Below are 15,860 nucleotides of genomic sequence, written 5' to 3'. Positions count from 1 at the left end.
AGCTGACAGACTCAGATTAATATGATAAGTGTCTGACAACATTATGGAAAGGATTTCTAAGGAGGTTGATCTTTCTTTCTGAGATAGACCTTTAAAACGTCTTTGAGACCTTTGTGTTTAACCATAAACAGCTCTGAAATCGCTAGCGCTGAACCCACCAGACTCCATTTAAAAAGCAATACTTTTAGCGTGTATAGAGCCAACATATTTTCACATGTAAATCTGTAAACTATGTGTATATTTTTAACCAAAACAAGAGTTGTGATGGTTGGAAAAGTAGTAAGATGACCCAACATGGCTTTTCATAGTTTTATTTTGTTTCTGTCGATTTTGAATGAAGTGTATTTTACGATGCTAAAATTACTGTTTATTTACATGGAGTCTGGTGGGTTTAGCAAACACAATTTCGCGGATGTTTTTATGTTTAAAAAAAAAAAGGATCTTACTCTTTGACAGAAAGATCAACCTCCTTAGAAATCCTTTCCATAATGTTGTCAGACACTTAGAATATTTATCTGAGTCTGTCAGCAGCAAAACGAGTACTTTAGTGAAGGTAAATACAAGCTGGACAATTATCCTATTAACTTACATTGTAGCTTGTTTCACCGCTGCCAACAGCAGAATCCTCTCTTAATCCTGGACCAATGTCAAAGATTGTTGTTCCCATCAGTCACTTAGGCTCCTCGATCGACTCGGCTTTGTGACCCTGGTCGAGAGGTGAGTCGGACCAGGGTCAATTTCAATGTGACCAGGGGTGGGACAAATTATGTGATTAGTTGGAAATGGTCGTCACAGGTTGCCGCACACTTTGAAAAACCAACAACAACAACATAGATTTTTTCTCGCTGTGCTTTACGCTGGATTTTCATAGGAAGCTTCTACAACATCAGAGCTGAGTGGTTCAATTAATTCCCCATGAGATCAGCCGTGTGAGCGAAGTCCTCTCACAGCGAGTGCCTGGATATTCACCAGTCTGCTCATTCTCCAAAGTTGACTCCGAGTCAACTTTTGCAGAGCGGTAGCAGAGTTGCAGTTGGAAAAAAAAAACTGCCTGTAATATCCCAGCATTAGAACAAAAACATATGAAAATAAGTTTAGTTTAATTCTCTCAGCACTGCCTAACTTTACTTTTAATTGATATCAACATAATAACGGTGCCTCTGCAAAATGGCCTTTGGAACATGACAGAAAACTCTTACATTGGACGATAGTCTAGTCTGGATTTGCCCTGCACAGATATAAGGAGCAGTTAACCATAGTCCTCATAAATCGACTGGAGTTTAGAATGTCAACATAGAGAAGGCGGAAGGTGAAAGACATCGGGCCAAAAATGAGGGACATCTGGTGGAATTTCCGGCGACACCGGAGCAATCCCAGAAGTGGAACGTCGTCGATATAAACTAAGTTAGCTGTTCACTGAATAGCCCCGCCCATTTCTAGCACTTAAGGTAATTGGTATGCATGGCTCCCAGGTTGTGACCAAGGTCTTATCTGAATTGTCATGACCAGGGATAAACCTTTGTTGACTGGCTTGGCTTGAATTGACAAAAGAAGGGTTGAACACTGGTCAGACAACCCTTGTCCAACCCTCGCCGTTGGTGTGAAAGAGATATATGTAAGGGTTAATGCCCGACGAGCTGTCCATTGTCAGGTATAAATGGACGACGGAGAGGTTCATTAATACCTGACAATGGACACTTCAAAGGGCATTAACCCGCTTATACCATGGTCACTTGCCAAATAACATATTTTTATAACATAAGTTTATATTTGTTTTACAATCGAAATCTAAAGTTTTTCCAAACAATAATTCTGTTTCCCTGGTCACGCCTGAGGGTTGGACTAATACCTGGAACAATCATTCCCATCCCATAAGATTCTTATGCAATGCAAACATTATTCCCCGCTCCAGGAAATAGGAAGGACCTCAGCTATGAGCCAGAGAGCCAACGCTATGCTAGCAGGACTCAAAGTCAGTGTACAGTTGGCAATCAGTGAAAATAATTTGACAGTATGTTTAACATCAAGACAAGCTATCTATCAGCCATGTCATTGTCCCCAAAACAATATAACGACTTTTACGAACAATTATAGTCGCAATATGTAACGTTACTGTCGGCTGCAGTCTGAAGTAGCGACCTGAACAGTGAATGGGATGTGAGATAACGTTATTCGCTGTGAAACAAAGTCAGTTCAGAGGGGCAGTGTAACTTACTTCTTGCAGCTTGTGTGTTAGCGCCATCCTGTGGTGTTCAGAGGACGAGGCTCTGAAACACAACGCAGTGTTGGAAATGACAGTAGAACAGTAAACAGTAAACAGACAGTTTCACTCCTTTAGTAGGTGTCCTATAACACTTTGTTATGGACACTCTGCAGCCAATGAGAATCGAGTATTCACCCAGAGCTATGGGTTCTTTTTGAATTAGATTCATTCAGTCCAACTCCACCAATGGATGTATTAGAATATACTGTGCCCCCGGGATATGGCCACAAACTGGCTTTCATAAGGAATTAGTTGTCTCTCCTCAGTGAAAGGAAGGTAGAGGAAGAATGAGAATGGAGTACAAATACATATATCAAAGGCTGAGACAAAAGGCTGACCGAAAAGAGCAAGAACCAGACAGAGGCAGACAAAAAAGACAGAGGCATACAGAGCTTGAAACAGGTTCATGATTTCATGAGCTCATATGCAGTATTCCATCTTTTGTTCCAGCATACAGAGGGGACTGAATGATGAGTCTTCCAAAAGATGTCTAATTAGACTTATAAGTAGATATAATTTCCCTGCTACAACTTATCCAACATTCTTACCATGGTTAAACATATGCCATTTGAAAAAAAACTATTTTGGGTCATTCTTTCTAGTACGCCATTTGAATAAATATTACTTTAATATCACAAAAGCAAGAAGAAGAGGTGTTAACATATGCAGATGACATGATTCTGTATATTAAATTCCTCATAAGTCTTTACCAGCTCTTCACAATATAAAGAATACAGTTGATTTAAATTGGAATTGAATTGAGTAATGTCCTGAATATGATGTGAATATGCAAACATAAGTCATATTAATATTCAAGTAAATAGCTAATCATAAAATGCTAAGACATATAAAATAAAGAAAATTACCATAAATACTCTCTTTCAGTCACCACCTCATATGTGTATCTCAGAAATGAATGGACTAAACCAATCCTAAAACAGTGAATTCTGGACTTGAGGTAGCAAGAAGGAGGACTTGACTGGGATGACCATGTTGTGTAAACTCAGTAAAATCTGGCAAAGGTTGGCGGACATTTTACCCATAACACCTTGACATGTGTGACATAGGCTACAACCACGCTAGCAGCTCTGTGAGGCTATGCTTAGGCACAGAGTTGCTACCATCAACATGTTGAATGCTCACAATGCAAATTTAGCAGGTATAATGTTTACCATGTTCGCCATATAAGTTTAGCATGTTGGCATGCTAACATTTGCAAATTAGCAGTAAACACTATCTAAATCTGAGGCAGAAGGGAATGTCATTATTTAAAAAAAATATTTTTGGGCCAAAGCATTGGACAAATTGAAATCCTTCTTTCACAACATGGATGGCTCAATCCCTGATCCTGTTAGGAAGCTTTTAGAGGGTAGAGAGCTAGGATCTCCAATTCTGGCCGTAAGATTTCTATTTGTGGACGACAGCTAGCTGGGGATGGCATGCCTCCTAGCCAATAATGGGCTTGGGAGGGATCGATGAGTCAAATAAGAAGAAGCTGGGCCTAAACCAAGTCAGCATAAAATGAACCCTTGCCTGGTTAAATTGTGAGCACTCAAACCCACTTCCACTCAAGATTTATTGTAAGGGTTGTTAAGGAGTCCAGAATAATTATTTCATCAGCGAGATTAAATGGATTTGCTCTCCAGGTGTGGACAATTACCAGCAGGCTTTTTGAAGTGATGCTAACCTTTGAAATATGTCCTTACAATTACACCAAATCAGAGGATATAGTGGGTCTAAAATTTCTTGGTAAACTCCCAGTTCAGACCCAACAATATCCCTGAACAGCCCGGACTATGGGCAGGGGGGGGCGTGGGATTTCCCCCTTGCTGGTCCACATATCCCTGGCTCTGGTGAAACATTTTTGTTGTATGTGTATCCCCTCCTCAAAGTGATCAATGCTACTTCACCAACAGACCATATAGACCATATATTATGTACCTAAGATAGAAATATGGGGTGGTGATGGTGCAGTGGATATGACACATGCCTTTGGTGTGGGAGACCCGGGTTTGATTTCCACTGCGATCATCATCAACCAATGTGTCCCTGAGCAAGACACTTAACTCCTAGTTGCTGCCATAGAATGATAAAATCAGAGCGGCAGTTGCTGGTTGTATTTAGCTGCCAACAGGTGACTGTGAGCCGGGTACAGGCACCGCCAGATAACGGTCCTTTCAGGGGCCCTGGTAGTGGAGATTAGACAGAAAAAGTGAGCCTCATGCAGCGATGACAGTTAAGTTAAGTTTAGACACCAAAACGACTAGGTAAGTTTAGGGAAAAGTTCGTGGTTGGGATTAAAACACTTAAGGAACGAACGAGTGTTTCCTGGGTGAAGGTATTTTTTGTACTCGTCGTGAAGTGAACTACGCTCTCTGGCTTGAAACGCTGTTTTATGTTGACACCACGTTGTGCTATTTCATTCTGAGATTATGTTCCATTGAATATTGAAGTTCATAAATAAGTATTTTGGCATGGCTGGCTGAGTGGCACTATATACATGGTATTGAAAGGGGGATTTAATTCCTGCATGTTTTTTGTTGTGCATGATCAAAGAACATTCCCCCTCTGTTTTTTTCACAAATTGCACCCTGACTATGGGGAAGTGGAGGCTGAACTCTGTTAATGCTGACTGGAGCAGAGAAATGGAGATAGAGTAAAAGATACTCCATATTGGCCCGTAGTAGTTTTGGAGGCCCTCTTTTAGCTGCGTCAGTTATTACACGGGTCATTTAGCAAACAGTATGATGCTGCCTGCTATGCTTCATTTTGGTGACACATGCCCTTGTTGTGAACCATGGTAGGAACTTCTTACTCTTCTGAAGCAGCTGCTGGCAGAGGAGCATTTGTTTTAAACTATAATTCTGTAGACGGATAAAGAATCAATGCATCCATTTTAGCATTGAGAATATTACTGTCTTCTTAGGAATGATCAAATAAGTGATGTACACTTTTTTAAATAAGTTAGTACTTAAAAAAGGATGTAGAGAAAACAATGCATCAGTTTTGGATTTATAGAACTGTGTATTTAAACTCGCTAAAAATAAATGCACTATCTATGTTGTAAGATACTTTGGACAAAGTTGTCTATATGTTATGCTATCTTTTCTTTTCTAATGATAGGTCAAAGTATGGGTCTGTTTCTTAAGAAGTGAAGTGCACGATACAGTGTGTGCGGTGAGGTTTTGACTTTTGGACAGTTACAAATGTGAATTTGAGAGGGATAAGGGCAATAACAAGGACAGAGTGCAGAAAAAAACAGCATGACATGGTAAAACGATCAGATTATAGTTACAGGCATTACACAAGAGGGAGATGCACAATGGGCCACTTTGTGTGCACAATGTCAGCTGACAGAAAATATTATTTTTCTAAGTGGCTTTAAGCTCTTGGTAGAAAAGATGGTTTAAAGAAGTAATTCGAAGAGATAGAGGAGAATACTTTACCATTGAGTTTTTCCTCTCTGTATTTCCACAAAATGAACATGTTATGATAATTGTTTGACATTAAAGCTATAGTGTGTAGTTTCTGTCTCCCCCATGAGGAATTCTAAGTAATGACAACAAAACTGTCGACACATCCACATGATACAAGCCTTCCGTGATCGAGTTTCCCCCACAATCTTCTGAACATAGTCCTACTGAGAAATCCAGAGAGAGTTGTGTGGAGCTGATAGTTTTAATTAGCGTTGTAGCAACTCATTTGGTAATGGCTTCAATGTTACGGACGTTTATTAATATCAGAAAGTTACGCATAAAGTTTTAAAACCAAAGCACACCTTTACACTTCAGCACATGACTCAAATAGTTGTGTTTGTGATTGAACAGCTTTAATGAGCTATTGTCTTTCAGTTGAGTTAATTAGACACTGCTCTTAAAATGCCCCTGAAAGTGAGAGTGGAGAAAATCAATGAATTTGTAAAACAGTAACATTTCAGATTAGTGCAGTGATTCACAGCTCAGCACCTACACGGCTCCAGTCCTTTGTGCATTGTCTTGTTATACAAATCCAAAAAGTGAATCACATCACATCAATGCACTTGGATAGAGAGCTGTATTCATATCTATAATATTCAGCTACTGCTTGCTTAAATGTGCAGATGTGGAGCCAACAGCGAAGATCACATTTAAATGATCCTCCTGTTAACAGTGTTATCAACAAATCAATTCACTTCAATAAATCTTTATTGTCCCTTGAGGGCAATTCTGGTGCAGCATTAAAAAAAGAAAATATGGGAGAAACGTAGTGTGCATACAACAACAACCAAAAACACTTTCAATAACAAGTATCAGATAAACTTATTCACAAGCCTAAACTGGGAGAAAGGTAACATGCTTACTGTAACAACTGGAAGCTATAAGCAGACATTGTGTCTATACATGATGGCAGTCAGTGTCACATTAGGCTCGCATTGCCAGATCTCCACAGCACTTTAGAGTAAGGTCTGGCTACACCACAGATACATTCTGGGATAGGAGGGAAAAAAACGCTCTGGGTTGTTTGCATTTCTTTAAACCAATCACAATGGTCACGACGGTGGCTCTGCTAAATACAGTCAGGTCCATAAATATTGGGACATCGACACAATTCTAATCTTTTTGGCTCTATACACCACCACAATGGAGTTGAAATGAAACGAACAAGATGTGCTTTAACTGCAGACTTTCAGCTTTAATTTGAGGGTATTTACATCCAAATCAGGTGAACGGTGTAGGAATTACAACAGTTTGTATATGTGCCTCCCACTTTTTAAGGAACCAAAAGTAATGGGACAGATTAACAATCATAAATCAAACTTTCACTTTTTAATACTTGGTTGCAAATCCTTTGCATTCAATTACAGCCTGAAGTCTGGAACGCATAGACATCACCAGACGCTGGGTTTCATCCCTGGTGATGCTCTGCCAGGCCTCTACTGCAACTGTCTTCAGTTCCTGCTTGTTCTTGGGGCATTTTCCCTTCAGTTTTGTCTTCAGCAAGTAAAATGCATGCTCAATCGATTCAGGTCAGGTGATTGACTTGGCCATTGCATAACATTCCACTTCTTTCCCTTAAAAAACTCTTTGGTTGCTTTCGCAGTATGCTATTAGTATGCTTCATTGTCCATCTGCACTGTGAAGTGCCGTCCAATGAGTTCTGAAGCATTTGGCTGAATATGAGCAGATAATATTGCCCGAAACACTTCAGAATTCATCCTGCTGCTTTTGTCAGCAGTCACATCATCAATAAATACAAGAGAATCAGTTCCATTGGCAGCCATACATGCCCATGCCATGACACTACCACCACCATACTTCACTGATGAGGTGGTATGCTTTGGATCATGAGCAGTTCCTTTCCTTCTCCATACTCTTCTCTTCCCATCACTCTGGTACAAGTTGATCTTTGTCTCATCTGTCCATAGGATGTTGTTCCAGAAATGTGAAGGCTTTTTTAGATGTTGTTTGGCAAACTCTAATCTGGCCTTCCTGTTTTTGAGGCTCACCAATGGTTTACATCTTGTAGTGAACCCTCTGTATTCACTCTGGTGAAGTCTTCTCTTGATTGTTGACTTTGACACACATACACCTACCTCCTGGAGAATGTTCTTGATCTGGCCAACTGTTGTGAAGGGTGTTTTCTTCACCAGGGAAAGGTGAAGAAAACATAAGAAAAAATATGTTTTACTGTTAAACATACAGTGAATCCTCAGGATGAACTGGATCAGTGGATGGCTACCTTAGTGACTACCTGACCTATAGACCAGTCAGCCTGTCATCAGTGGGGATTTATATTTGCAAATATTCAAATTGTTTTTAAACTTTAAAAAATGTGCTATAATTTGTATTTTTTTAAAATATGTTTATATAGTAATAAATAAATACTTTGTCAAATATGTTTTGAAGAAAAGATAATTGCTGCCTGGATTATGAGACCTGTGTAGTGCATCCTAAGACCCATGCAGGGTTAGAATTAAGCTGCTAAAACATTTTTGGTTAATGTTGCACTAATGATATTTTTATATAAACAAATCGATCAACTGACTGAATTGGGCTTGCAGCAGAGTCCAGATAAACAACGACAGTACACACAAAGCAGTACAACAATAAAGTCTATACAAATATAAATGTGAATGTTAAGAAAGTGCTACAGTGAAGTGTGAGCAAAACATGCATAGGTGCAAGATAACCTTTTGTGCAAATGAAGAATGTTCATTGCACTTATTGTTTGTATTCTATGTGCTTTTGCTTTCTTGCTTAAATTGCTTTTCATCATTTCATTTCTGTGCATTTACCTGTGTAATCTGTGAAGCACTTTGGGGTTGCCTTTGGTTATGAAATGTGTTATATAAATACATTTGCCTTGCCTAGGGAAAAAGGAAAATTCAACTCAATTGCACTTTGCCCTGGAAACCCTGTACCTTTTTGTAGAAAATCTACCGGTACATTTTGTATATCCTTTGGGAATGTTCATTTTCTATTTTCAATATAAGCCAATACAGGTTTCTACCACACTCTCACACATACTTTATATTTATTTCTATGATATGTATGTGTGTGTGTGTGAAACAAAAAAACAAAACCACCTCTGGCCTGAAGGGAGAAGATCAAATGCCTCAAAGAGACAATGGTCTGGGTCAGCTGAAGTCAATCCTGGAAATTAAAGATGTCTGGCAAGGTAGACTGCTGCATGATGAGGATCTTGCTGGCCACCTTAACAATTAGTTTGTTTTAGACATTCATCGTCTGTTACCATGGCAGCAGAGCCTGCAGCAGGTGCTTCCATGTTTTTTTGTTTTTTTTTTGGCACTTGGCAGCAAACAGGCATCATGTCACCAACTGGAATGGAGCGTGCATTAACTTTTAATCTAGGAACAATGGTTCAACAAACCTGCTTTCTTCCCTTGTATCAAATTCCTTCTGATTTTATTTTGTAGTAACGAGTAACTAAGATAATTAGGGGAGATGTAGTGGAGTACAAGTAAAAGTTTCTGGAGAGATATAAATAACAAAGTAAAGTACAGATACGTGAAAATTCTACTTAAGTACAGTAACAAAGTATTTGTACTTCATTACAACACTGGTTAACTGCTCCTCAGATCTCTGCAGGGTAAATCCAGACAGCTAGCTAGGCTATCTGTCCAATCGGAGTTTTCTGTTGCACGACTAAAACTACTTTTGAACGTACACATGTTCCACCAAAACAAGTTCCTTCCTGAGGCTGTTTAGAAGAGGCACCGTGGCTCCGTCCTCCATTTTTCTCACATCCAGGAATGCTGTGTGGACCAGACCCTCCTCCACGGTGCTGTGGAGGAGGGTCTGGCAATGCAAGACTAGGTTCAAACTGACTCAATGAAAGAGCTATGAAATAGTGCCATAACAATACGCGCAATATCAAAGATATTAAGCCTCCTTGGAAGTACAGACTCTGCTGGCCTTTCTTACAGATAGCCGCAGTGTTCAGGTCAAAGTTGGCAAGTTCGTTAGCAGACTGGCAAGGCAGAGAGGCAACAACTGAGATTTTGGTTTAGCAACGTACGGGCTAGATGTCGAACTAAACACACACTTGTGATTCTCAACGTTCCAGCGGGAATGGAAGTAAAGCTGAGGTATATATGGAGCTTCAGAGTAGCTGGATAAGGATCAGATGTGTTTATTATCAGCGGTGGAAGAAGTATTGAAAATGTTACTGTAAAGGCTGTAAGTATCATCAGGAAAATGTACTTGAAGTATTAAAAGTAAAAGTACTCAATGCAGAAAAATCCTCACATTTTAGTAACTGGAAACGATAAAAAAAACAGTTCTGTCAACTAAGTGTTTAATTGTCTAATCCTTTCAGCTCTAGTTATGACCTATGTAAATTGTATTGTTGGGCAGTTTCATTAATAACTAAACAAAAGCACTGCTTTTTTCAGAGCAGTTGTTTTTAGCATTAAGCTGCCATGTCAAGCTGTTGAAATGAAAGGTGCCCTAAATGGCCACTCCAGTGTCTTTGTTGTTAGATTTATCCTGCAGAGAACGTGGCTATAAAATGCCACGCTGACAAGCTGTTGATGGCCTCAATAAGGAAATGAACTAATTGCAATGACTTTCACAGTCTCAGCCTCTGCCCATATGTCCATTTTTAAGTCTCCCTGTGGAGTCACAATATGTAACAGCCAATTACTTTGACTATTAGAACTTGGTGTCATGCTGGCACATGGCTTATTGACTTCGAGGAAGATTTCTCATGGATGAGAAGCACGGCAAGTTTTTCAATTTGGATTTTCGGCTGCCTCGCAGAGAGAGACAAAAAGGAAAAGACAAAAGCTTTGCAAACGTTTGAAAAAGGTGACACACATTTTTCTCTTTCAGGGATGTTCACTCTTGCAAGTGGTCAGGCCAAAATGTTCATGGCCCATTTAGTCATGAACACATCAATTCCAATGTGCCATCTGTGTTTTCCTCTAGGAAGAGAAGAAATCCCAGAAAGCACAGTAATGTGACAGGGGGAAAAATGTCCCGGCAATGTTTTGCGAGTGTAGAGCTGAACATAATTAGATCCCAGACATCCACAGAGACTTACCAAACACACAGCCATAATGTCAGCCCGACTGGGCCTCTGCTAAGGCCAACAGTACTATCAACAAGCAATTTGGATTAACCTTCTAATCTTGTAGATGCTAATTGTGCTCTCAGAGATCTCCTATTGAAAGCTAAATGCTGCAAAATAAGATCAGTGCCAGAAGCATGGCTCAATGAATGGCAAGATGAGTCTGTTGGTGGGATAAACTCTTTGATCCAGACTTAAATATCCATTTAACAGCTTTTCCCATGAAAGTGTTTTAGACATTCATGGGGTATGTCCCAGGTTCTCAAATTGCATCCACATTCCCTTCACTTGCTTCCCTTCCTTGCGTCTTAGTCCATCCCACCGAGGAAACATGGGAGAGACGCGAAGAAAGCATGCGAGGAGAAAGGAAGTGAGGAAATGTGTTTTTAGAGGGATGAGATGTCCTTTCCTCTGAAGCCTCACGTGAATTCGTCAGCTGTATGGGCAGAGTTAGCAACTCCTTCAGCTGCACGGCTTCAGGGAAGGCTGCTCCATGTATCCTCGCGCATAGCTCCTTGGCCATCCTCAGGGCAGGAATAAGAGCTTTGAGACGGCCTTTAAGAGGGAGGGCCAGAACAACTTCCGGTTCAAGCGAGGAGCGAGGAGATATCAAATAAGAGACTTAGGAAGCAGCCATGGTCCCCAGAGGATGAATCCTACTGACTTTTCCTCTAGTGCCACCGTGATGTTGATATTTGTGGTTCAGACTACAAGAGGCACATGTTTTTAACTGTAATGTCTCTGGTGATCCCTTAAGATTTCCTCTAGTGCGATCATCAGGTCAAACTTTCAATGTATCTAATACAAGCAAAATGAATGACATTCCCATCAGCCTGCTGTACTTTGCGTTTATGATAATTAGCAAATGGTAGCAGGCTAAACTAAGATGGTGAACATAGTAAACATTACATCTGCTGAACATTATCATTAGCCACTGTGAGCCTGTTGCCATGCTTGGGTTAGCATTTAGTTCTAAGCACCACTGTCGTACACTCGCACAGCCTGACAGAGCTGCTGCATGGCCGTAGAGTCAGAGGCGAATTCACTGAAGGATTGCGCGGATCCTGCGGCTGCTAAACCTGCACAAATAAGACAAAAAGAAATTTCTAAGTCTGAAAGCACCCGCAAAGAGTGAAATGCACCCCTAACTGCGCTGGCAGAAATAGCGTCTCGGTTCCTGTGCTATTGTTTATTACCTGGATCCCCATTAGCTGGCGACCACTAATCTTCTTGGGGTCCACCAAAAAGGACATAAGACATAGTACAGTCAGGTCCATAAATATTGGGACATCGACGCAATTCTAATCTTTTTGGCTCTATACACCACCACAATGGAGTTGAAATGAAACGAATAAGATGTGCTTTAACTGCAGACTTTCAGCTTTAATTTGAGGGTATTTACATCCAAATCAGGTGAACGGTGTAGGAATTACAACAGTTTGTATATGTGCCTCCCACTTTCTAAGGGACCAAAAGTAATGGGACAATTGGCTGCTCAGCTGTTCCATGGCCAGGTGTGTGTTATTCCCTCATTATCCCATTTACAAGGAGCAGATAAAAGGTCCAGAGTTCATTTCAAGTGTGCTATTTGCATTTGGAATCTGTTGCTGTCAACTCTCAATATGAGATCCAAAGAGCTGTCACTATCAGTGAAGCAAGCCATCATTAGGCTGAAAAATCTAAACAAACCCATCAGAGAGATTATTAGGTGTGGCCAAATCAACTGTTTGGAACATTCTTAAAAAGAAAGAACGCACCGGTGAGCTCAGCAACACCAAAAGACCCGGAAGACCACGGAAAACAACTGTGGTGGATGACCGAAGAATACTTTCCCTGGTGAAGAAAACACCCTTCACAACAGTTGGCCAGATCAAGAACACTCTCCAGGAGGTAGGTGTATGTGTGTCAAAGTCAACAATCAAGAGAAGACTTCACCAGAGTGAATACAGAGGGTTCACTACAAGATGTAAACCATTGGTGAGCCTCAAAAACAGGAAGGCCAGATTAGAGTTTGCCAAACAACATCTAAAAAACCTTCACATTTCTGGAACAACATCCAATGGACAGATGAGACAAAGATCAACTTGTACCAGAGTGATGGGAAGAGAAGAGTATGGAGAAGGAAAGGAACTGCTCATGATCCAAAGCATACCACCTCATCAGTGAAGTATGATGGTGGTAGTGTCATGGCGTGGGCATGTATGGCTGCCAATGGAACTGCTTCTCTTGTATTTATTGATGATGTGACTGCTGACAAAAGCAGCAGGATGAATTCTGAAGTGTTTCGGGCAATATTATCTGCTCATATTCAGCCAAATGCTTCAGAACTCATTGGACGGCGCTTCACAGTGCAGATGGACAATGACCCGAAGCATACTGTGAAAGCAACCAAAGAGTTTTTTAAGGGAAAGAAGTGGAATGTTATGCAATGGCCAAGTCAATCACCTGACCTGAATCCGATTGAGCATGCATTTCACTTGCTGAAGACAAAACTGAAGGGAAAAATGCCCCAAGAACAAGCAGGAACTGAAGACAGTTGCAGTAGAGGCCTGGCAGAGCATCACCAGGGATGAAACCCAGCGTCTGGTGATGTCTTTGCCTTCCAGACTTCGGGCTGGAATTGAATGCAAAGGATTTGCAACCAAGTATTAAAAAGTGAAAGTTTGATTTATGATTGTTAATCTGTCCCATTACTTTTGGTCCCTTAAAAAGTGGGAGGCACATATACAAACTGTTGTAATTCCTACACCGTTCACCTGATTTGGATGTAAATACCCTCAAATTAAAGCTGAAAGTCTGCAGTTAAAGCACATCTTGTTCGTTTCATTTCAACTCCATTGTGGTGGTGTATAGAGCCAAAAAGATTAGAATTGTGTCGATGTCCCAATATTTATGGACCTGACTGTACATTATAATGTGGTCATTGCTTTTATAACTTCTTCAAAGAAGGATCAGAAAGCTACAAATGTAACAATGTTAAATCACATGGTCGCTAGCGTTAAGTGTGCCGTTAAAGCTATAGCGTGTAGTTTCTGTCTCCCCCATGAGGAATTCTGGGTAATGACAACAAAACTGTCGACACATCCACATGATACAAGCCTTCCGTGATCGCGCACGCTTCCCCCCCCCCCTCCTCCACACAGTTGCTAGTAACCAAGGAGGACGCGGAGGATTAAAACAACATGACTGACTCTTCAGAAGAGGTCACTATCTTTACTCTAGTTTCTGTGCGGGAAAGTCTCCAGACGCCACAATCTCCTGAACATAGTCACACTGAGAAATCCAGAGAGAGTTGTGTGGAGCTGATAGTCTTAATTAGCTTTGTAGCAACTCATTTGGTAATGGCTTGAATGTAACGGACGTTTATTAATATCAAAAATGTACGCACTAAAGCTTTCATTGTTTTTTTATGACAATTTGTTACATGCATGAGTTATGTGAGGATGTAGTGAGTTCCAAGCAGTTACTGAACAGTAAGATGTCTAGACTGTGTGTTTGAGGAGGTTTGTTCTTGTGGTTGGAGGTATCAAGTGACCTCAGCTTTCATTCCTTGTGTAATAGTTATGTCTGTTGCTTGTGTTTAGTACTTGGTTGAAGAATTATTCAGGTGTCTGATTAAATACTACATTTCTGAAGAACATTAGAAGGCTATAGTGAGTTTAATTTCAATTGATCAATTTTATCAGGTCTTACCCCCAGTCTTTACCACATTTAAATCACAGTCAAAGAAGATAAATCAAGTAGACCATTTTAAATACAACAAAAATACTACTCCAATTTATTTTTAAAAGCAGCACTAACATCTGTATAACTCTCTTTCCTCACTTCTGTACTTAAAAAAAATAAAGTTCCTTATTTTAAATTGCAACATGTTTACACTTTGTTTAATCGATTCATTCAGACTATTCCATAAAAACACCCCACAAATCGATATACACATACTTTTACGCTTTGTCCGAGCTTTATGGCCGTTCGTGTGATGTAATATCATAAGCACAATGTCTTTTTGTGAATCAGACCTTGAGCCAGGCAGATAAAGGTTGCAATTGATGTGCACTTCATTGAATTCAATTAAAATTGCTTAACTTAAATCTATTGTATTTACTTTATATCTTTGTGCAAATAAACTAAACTAAACTAAACAAAGTCATGGTGCTATCAGCTATCAGCTATCATCGTTTCACATTAGTTAACAAAGGGTTATCCCCATTATGGTCAAGTCAGTTGAAAAACTGCTGCAAAGTACTGCAGGAAAGAACCTTTTTTTCTAAGTGAAGCACTATTAATAATAGTCATTGCCCCGGTGAAACATGAGGCAGAATCATCGTCCATAGAAAGAACAAAACATTTGGGGGGGGGTGGGTTGGGACAAGGCAATCAGAGGGTAGGGAACAAATCGGATTGCACCGCAGACCAACAATAGTGGGAACAGATTGTTTGTGTCGCAGTTAGGGGAAACTGTGAGCAACTTCGCTGAGATATTGTGAGAAAAAGCAGATGATAAGAGGGATTTAGAATTAAGGCAATCAGCGCTGAAGGACCTTATTCGGGGTGTCTCTGCTTCTCCTGTTTTCATTAGAATGCGAAGCGGCAGCAGCAGTCTGGGGCCCAGGAAGAGGTAGTGACACAGAGGGGGAAGGCAAATAAAGGTGTCAAGAAGAAGAAGAAGCCAAGGATGTCTGTTGAGGATAGGGACGACATTGGATATGACAAAAGAATAAGACGGAATGATAAAGACAGGCAAGGAGAAAAGTGAACTCAGAGAAAGGAAGTTGTCTAAAGTTCAAGATGCATTTTATATTTATATAATAATCATTTTATTGTGACATTGCAGAATGTAAAATAGGCGTTGGCAGAAACTTTCCGTATGTTTTCACTCTGTTACAAAGTGGAAACGTCTTTGCGTTGCACTGTATTTCAACTGACTGCATGACTGCTCATCAAGCTCGTCTTTGAAGACTGGAGACAATAATGTAGAACAAAGCATTTCCAAAATGTTTTTATTGTGCAGCCCCAGGGCAGGATA

At 40.2% G+C, this 15,860-nt stretch overlaps 1 protein-coding gene across 1 annotated transcript in view; it reads left to right on the top strand.

Annotated features, from left to right (window-relative positions):
* Positions 1 to 15,860, top strand: part of sorcs3a (sortilin related VPS10 domain containing receptor 3a) — a 358,459-nt gene that overhangs the window by 67,412 nt on the left and 275,187 nt on the right. The gene's annotated exons all lie outside the window — the stretch shown is intronic.

Source organism: Sander vitreus, chromosome 2 (assembly GCF_031162955.1).
Source record: "Sander vitreus isolate 19-12246 chromosome 2, sanVit1, whole genome shotgun sequence".
Taxonomy (NCBI): domain Eukaryota; kingdom Metazoa; phylum Chordata; class Actinopteri; order Perciformes; family Percidae; genus Sander; species Sander vitreus.
This window is presented reverse-complemented; position numbering and strand designations above follow the sequence as displayed.